At 38.1% G+C, this 7,500-nt stretch overlaps 1 protein-coding gene across 1 annotated transcript in view; it reads left to right on the top strand.

Annotated features, from left to right (window-relative positions):
* Nucleotides 1-7,500, top strand: part of CDase (neutral ceramidase) — a 255,835-nt gene that overhangs the window by 5,979 nt on the left and 242,356 nt on the right. The window lies entirely within an intron of this gene.

Raw genomic sequence — 7,500 nt, 5'->3', positions numbered from 1 at the left:
AAGAGGGAGGGGGGGTCAGTGGAAGGATGCCACAAGTTCCATGGCAGTATATATCAACTATCCTCAGCATTTGTAGTATTAGTAATAGTAGTATTAGTAGAAGTAGTAGTAAAGTAGAAGTATTAGAAGTAGTAGTAGTAGAAGAATTAGAAGTAGTAGAAGTAGAAGTGGAAGTAGAATAAGAAGAAGTAGAAGTAATATCATCCAAAAAAACTTCAAAAGAGTACACACGCAATAAAAGTCCCTAGCAATACAGTCTTGCATAAATATACAGAGGAATAAACTCACCAGTCATAACCAAAAAGAGACCTTAAAAACAATCAAAATGAATCACATCTCCATCCCCATACAGGTACTGCAATCTACGACCTTCAAAACTCTATTCTCTGTCATCAGACTCTCTTCTATACTCAACCTTTACCAAGATCAACCATCTAACCTCATAAATACCCAATCAGAGTGTTCGTCTATCCATGTTCCTGATTTGATAATACTTCTCTTACTGAATGTAAACTAATTTGAGGTAACCATGGCCTAAAATGTGCCATGAATAAATATGAATAGTATGGTTGTATGATGTGCTGGGATCTTATTCCTTTAATTAAATAACTTCAAGATGCAAGATAGAGAGAAAGGAAAATTTGAATTGTAAAATTATCATTGGTATATATATATATATATATATATATATATATATATATATATATATATATATATATATATATATATATACACCCACATATATATATATATATAGCAATCCAAAGGAAGATGCAACTCACAGCAACATTTCTTCTTTCTTTTTATTGTATATGTAGACAAAACCTTCAACCCAGTTATGTTACAGAGTATGCTCAGCGTATATGTAAGCCTACGTTGTACAGTAGCCATAGAATGAGCCTACTCCCGCCAATTTCAGGTCTGTCATCTAATTTACATTTCTAAAGAGAGTATTAAACAGTGAATGGGTAGTTCCTTCGGTTAACAGGTCCGTGAAGGCAGTTCCGTTCATGCATATCTATTTGGCCGTTCGTCCTCATTTGCTGTCTCGTTAACGGTTGTTATTGGTAACTAGTGCTGTGAAAGATAAAAGACACTTGGCGGAGAACATACAGTGCTACACACAACCCCCCTACAGTTTTACGATGCCCTCATCGTACACACACTACACACTTCCATCATCTCACACTACGCTACCATTACCTATTTCCGACAAAGAAAGACAAATTTACAACTCTGATCGCTGCCTGTTTCGTATCCTCTCTGATCTTCTCAGTACTGGTGCGTTAATTGTTACTCCCTGTTCTTGTTCAACCTCTTTATCAACACTTTCTTTAGGTTCACTATTACCATGGTTGCTAAAATCAAACCCGAACCTGGTTAAAACTTCTTCCATATCAGGCATTTCTAAGCTACTGTCATCCCTATCAGCGGTTTCGAAATTATCATTATTTTCCGTATCTAAGTCATCAATATTTTCTCCCCCCTCATTTCTTTCGATCCCAGCGAACGGTTTAATATTCCTCCGATGGATAACCTTAGCATCACTTCCTTCAGGCCTAATTCTATACAAACCACAGTCCCTGTTAAGTACTTCTTCAATTACCCACTTTCTTTTACCGAATTTGTCTCCTAGTTTCGCTCTTCCAATTATTTTATTTTCTCGTAATAAAACCTTTTGTCCTACCTCCAAATCACTTTCTCTAGACTTTGCTAACATTGGCTTTGCTTTTGATACCCAGTTCTTTTGTGTGTTCCTTCTAACCAAATCCCAAACTTCTTTTTGCATTTTGCATTGCTGACCTAACCAGTCTCCGTCTTGAAATGTGTAAATGTCTTCCAGATACCCCCAGCTCTCGATTGAAATACAAGGTTCCCTCCCGAATAACAAGAAATACGGAGAAAACTCTGTCACAGAGTGAGGTGTTATATTATACGCAAATACTAAACTCTGCAAATACAATGGCCATTTGTTCCTCTTCTCCTCCTCCAAACTTCTAAGTAGACCGTACAGAGTTCTATTCATTCTTTCCACTTGACCATTTCCTTCAGGGTGATATGGAGAAGTGCGTGATTTCTTTACATTGAACCTCTTACAGATTTCTTTAATTAGAGCGCTTTCGAAATTTCTCCCTTGGTCAGTATGAAGCTGCTGAGGAATTCCATATTTATAAAAGAGCTCTTCGACCAATATTTTAGCCACTGTTGTCGCTTTCTGATCCTTTGTTGGATATGCCCATACGTATTTGCTAAACAGGTCACTTAAAACTAAAATATGCTCCTTTCCAGAGGTTGATCTTTCCACGGAACAAAAATCTATCGCCACAATTTCCATGGGCTGAGAAGTTTCCACATGAACAGGAATGGTATTTCTATATGGAATTTCATCTTTTGCCCTTAAACAAGTATCACAATTTCTAATGAAATCCGTTATAAATCCCCTCATGTTGGGCCAATAAACCCTAGAGTTCAGTAATTTATAAGTTCTATCAATACCCTGATGTCCTAGTTTATCATGAGTTTCGACTAAACACTTACTTCTTAAAAGAACAGGAACGGCTAATCTATAAATTATGTTATCTAATTGATCCACATGAGTCTTATAAAGAATATCATTTCTTATCACAAGACTTTCTTTATCCCTTTTCCACGTAACTAATTCAGGTTTAAAATGAATGTTTTCTAACTCAATATTTTCTCCTTCTAGCCATTTCCTTACAATCTTTAAAACTGGACAAGCTTTCTGTTTATTAACAACGTCCTCCCACTCTAAAATCTGATGTCTACTTATGGCACAAACAAAATTTGTGTCCTCATGAGGAGCTACCCATACTTCTTCGTCTTCATTCATCACCATCTCTCTAGGCTTGCGTGAAAGAATGTCGGCTTTAACATTTTGTTTTCCTGGTCTGAATTTAAGTTCAATGTCAAATACCGACAAATCTGCCACCCATTTTTGTTCTGTGTGATCAAGTTTTGCTGTGCTGAGATTGCTCAAAGGGGCATTGTCAGTATACACTATGCACTTTGTGCCAATAAGATAATTTTTAAATTTTTCAGTAACAGCCCACTTCAAAGCACACAATTCTAGTTTCCTCGAACTATAGTTCTTCATGTTTCTTTCGTGTGGTTTCAGTGACCTACTTGCATAAGCTACAGGATGCAGCTTATCCTCCTTATATTGGGACAAAACCGCACCAAGTCCATCGTAACTAGCGTCTATTTCTAACGTACATTCTTTCCCAAACTCTATCCCTTTCAGTACTGGGGCAGCTATCAATTTTTCTATCAATGTCTGGAAGGCCATTTCTGCATCTTCTGTCCATTTATCCTTAATACTTTGACTGGATTTCTTCTTTTCTCCTTTCAATAACTCATTGAGTGGCTTTGCAATTATGGCAAAATTTTTAATAAATCTCCTATAAAATGTTGCAAATCCCAGGAAAGCTCGCACTTCCTTTATAGTTTCTGGCCTCTTCCAGTTCTTCACTGCTTCAATCTTACTTAGATCAGGTCCTATTCCTTGATTACTAATGCTAAATCCTAGGTAACTTACACATGTCTGCAACAAATGACATTTTTTTGGCTTTAATTTCATCCCATAAGACTTTATGCGCTCTAGCAATGCCTCCAATCTTAATAAGTGGTCGTCAATGGTCTTCGAAAATAATATCATATCATCCAAATAAATGACTAAAAATTCAAAAAACATATCCCCCAAAATATTCTCCATGCATCGTTGAAAGGTTGCTGGGCTGTTTGTCAAACCCATTGGACACCTGCGATACTGAAAGTGTCCCCATGGTACAGAAAATGCAGTTTTCTCTCTATCTTTCCTTAACAAAACTTGATGATAGCCCTGCGCAAGGTCAAAAGTCGAAAAGTATTTGGCCCCTTCCAATGAATCCAGACACTCCGCTACTCTAGGAAGAGGAAATGCATCCTTAAAAGTTTTTTCATTCAATTTCCTATAATCAATGCACAACCTTAGGCCTCCCCCCTTCTTTCTCACAAGGACTATAGGTGCTGCATAAGGACTTGCACTTTCTTCAATTACACCCCGTTTCTTTAAGTCATCAAGCAACTGTTTGGCCTCGGGGATTAACGTGGGTGCTATTCTTCTATACGGTAATTTGATAGGTTTCCCACAGGACAATCTAATGGAATGTTCCCATCCCTTTATCAAACCTAGGTCCGAATCATTTAGCTCAAAACAGTCCTTATATTTGTAGAGTATCTTATCAAGTCTTACCAAATCCGATTTACTTAAGTTACTTTCATCAACATTGACTCCCAACTTCCGTCTGTGGTTTTGAAGTTCTGTCTCTGATAGTTTTTCAATATTCTCATTATCATCATCCTCCATAAACTCCCTGATGCCAAGTTGCACCGTGGCCAATATACTGCCTGCTTCAATGCTAACATTATCTTTAGACCAATTAGCCACACAGACATATCCAACACCCCATTCACATATAGAAAAACTGGGCAAGACCTGAAGTCCCGGAGGCAACATATTTTTACTCTCGTCTGCTATTTTCTCTAAAACTACATACTCCTTTGGCACTTCCTTTAGGCTATCAATGTATACCTTAATTAGTTTCCTGCTACCTGACGGAACATTTCTATTCTGTTGTCTTAAGCAACTAGCATATCCTAAATCCTCCTTTTGCCAAACCTGCATAGTTTGACCAACTAGTCTCATACAGCAATCCAAAACTGGACTATATTCAGCTTTTAATCCCTCTTTCTCTAATGCCATCACGTTAACGTTTTTGGTGACTCCCCATTTTTCGAACAGCAAAGACAAAACATTCATGCCCACAAGGCACTCTTGGTTAGTGTTCTTGCCAAGACCATTCCTTCCCTTCTCAGCTCTCTTGACATAGAAAACACAGCTGTTCTGTTCCATTCCACTTACTTCCACATCAACAACGACATGACCTATTATATTAATTTCATTACCACTCAGGTCACATATGTAGTCACTAGTATTATACAATGTCACCCCTTTTGGTTTTAGATTCCCCAAATACCAATTTTCCGACAACAAACTACAGTTTGCCCCAGAATCCATAAGTCCCACAGCTTTCTTTCTCTCTATGCTGAGTGTCAGTTTCATAGTGTCTCCTCTCTTATTTAAACATTCACTTGGCCGGACGTTCAAGTTAACGTCCGGCCTCACAAGTTTTCCTGGGCATTATCCCCGGCCTGCAATGACATCTCCCTCACAACTTTATCTCCTCTTGCATTATTTAACCCTCTGTTCTTACTAGAGTATAGATTACACTTATAAAATGGATGACCATCTTCCCCACAAGACCAACAAGTACCCGTAAACTGATTTTCCAAAACATGTTTATTTTGCGTTCTGTTTTTACCTAGCCTTCCCTTATACTGGTGTCCTTCCCCCTGATCCTGCACTATATTGTCTCTAGAAAACCCTCCATTTTTGCACTGGTATGATACATGACCCTGATCCCCACAGGTCCAACACTTAATTACTTTATCATCTCTCCCCCTGCTATTCAAATGGATGTCAGAAATATTACCAAATTCTTTCATGACCTTCATTCTATCTTGCACAAATCTACCAGCATCTTCTAATTGGTCTATGACTCCGTTTTCAATCTTATCCTTTAGATCACAGGCAATTTTCCTGTGCCTCAAACCTTTTTCAAAAATCATACATTTCCTGATTTCCCTCTCTTTAGAGCAGACTGCTTTGCCCTCGGCTTCTTCTTCCAAGTCAATTATTCTGTCTAAATACTCCCAAACACCTTCTTGTATTCCCTGTTGTGCACACCACAGTTCTTTCCTTCTCTCTAGATCATCTTTATTATCTGCATACGCTTCTAGTAGCTTAGTCTCCATTTCCTCCAACGTTTTCGGCTTAGCATGGCGTATTCTTGCGCTAGCAGGCTCTATCAAGCTAACTTTAACATAGTCTACGGCATCAGTGCCTGCTAGGTTAAGCTGATTGGTACATAATTTTGCCTGTTCAAACCATCTCTTGATTTCTTTCCTACCACTGTTCCTCCCACTCATTTTCTCGAGCTGTGGAGGTTTCTTTACTATTGAACGAGCATTATTACATGCGTAATTACAGGTCCCTCTCCTACACACCCTATCCAACTCATCTTCTATCAAGGCGAATCTGTTTTGCCACCAACGATTCAATCTATCCAACCTATCTTCCCATTCTTTGTTATTATTTGCTAAAAGACGACCCAGCTCCTTAGCAACATCCCTTTTAAAAAGTGGCTTTTGGTTTTCCACAGTGAAATCTTCTATACTATCTCCAGCCTTTTTAACCCTTAAATTGGTTTTCTTAATTTCATTCACCAAACTTTTCTGGTTCTCTTTTAATGCATTTATTAACTCCCCTACTCTGCTAAAAGCATTCACGTTTTCGCAGTGGTTAAAATCCACCACTTTCTGAATATTTACGACTTCCGACCACAATTTTACCACGTCCTTTTCCCAATGCTTTTCATCATTATCCCCACTTTTATCAACAAAAGTACCTGCTCCTAAATCTAAATTATTGCAACCCCCTCCATTATTGTCATTCCTCACTACGATACTCACTTCTTCATTGACAAAATCCTTATCCCTAACCACACCACGTATTTCTGCTAACAAATCTTGATCACTACCACGTTCCATCATTTCATCATCACCTGTACCTGTCTCTGTTTCCATAATATAGTCACAAACGTCACTTTCACCACTTACACTGCCTTGCCCCACTTTATTCCCACTGGCACTGTACATAACTCCAACAAATGTGTTACCTTGCAATTGCACTCCAGTCCAGTAGTAAATATTCCTAGGAACGTGCTGGTAACCCACTGGGTTGAAGGTTGCCGTGGTGAACGCTCTGCTACCAAATATAGCAATCCAAAGGAAGATGCAACTCACAGCAACATTTCTTCTTTCTTTTTATTGTATATGTAGACAAAACCTTCAACCCAGTTATGTTACAGAGTATGCTCAGCGTATATGTAAGCCTACGTTGTACAGTAGCCATAGAATGAGCCTACTCCCGCCAATTTCAGGTCTGTCATCTAATTTACATTTCTAAAGAGAGTATTAAACAGTGAATGGGTAGTTCCTTCGGTTAACAGGTCCGTGAAGGCAGTTCCGTTCATGCATATCTATTTGGCCGTTCGTCCTCATTTGCTGTCTCGTTAACGGTTGTTATTGGTAACTAGTGCTGTGAAAGATAAAAGACACTTGGCGGAGAACATACAGTGCTACATATATATATATATATATATATATATATATAATATTGTCATTATTATTATTACTTCCTAAGCTACAACCCTAGTTGGAATAACAGGATGCTATAAGCATAGGGGCTCCAACAGGGAAAATAGCCCAGCGAAGAAAGGAAACAAGGAAAAATTAAATATTTTAAGAACAGTAACATTAAAATAAATATTGCCTATATAAACTACAAAAACTTTAACCAAACAAGAGGAATAAAAATAC

The sequence above is a fragment of the Palaemon carinicauda genome, chromosome 3 (assembly GCF_036898095.1).
Source record: "Palaemon carinicauda isolate YSFRI2023 chromosome 3, ASM3689809v2, whole genome shotgun sequence".
NCBI classification, from domain to species: domain Eukaryota; kingdom Metazoa; phylum Arthropoda; class Malacostraca; order Decapoda; family Palaemonidae; genus Palaemon; species Palaemon carinicauda.
This window is presented reverse-complemented; position numbering and strand designations above follow the sequence as displayed.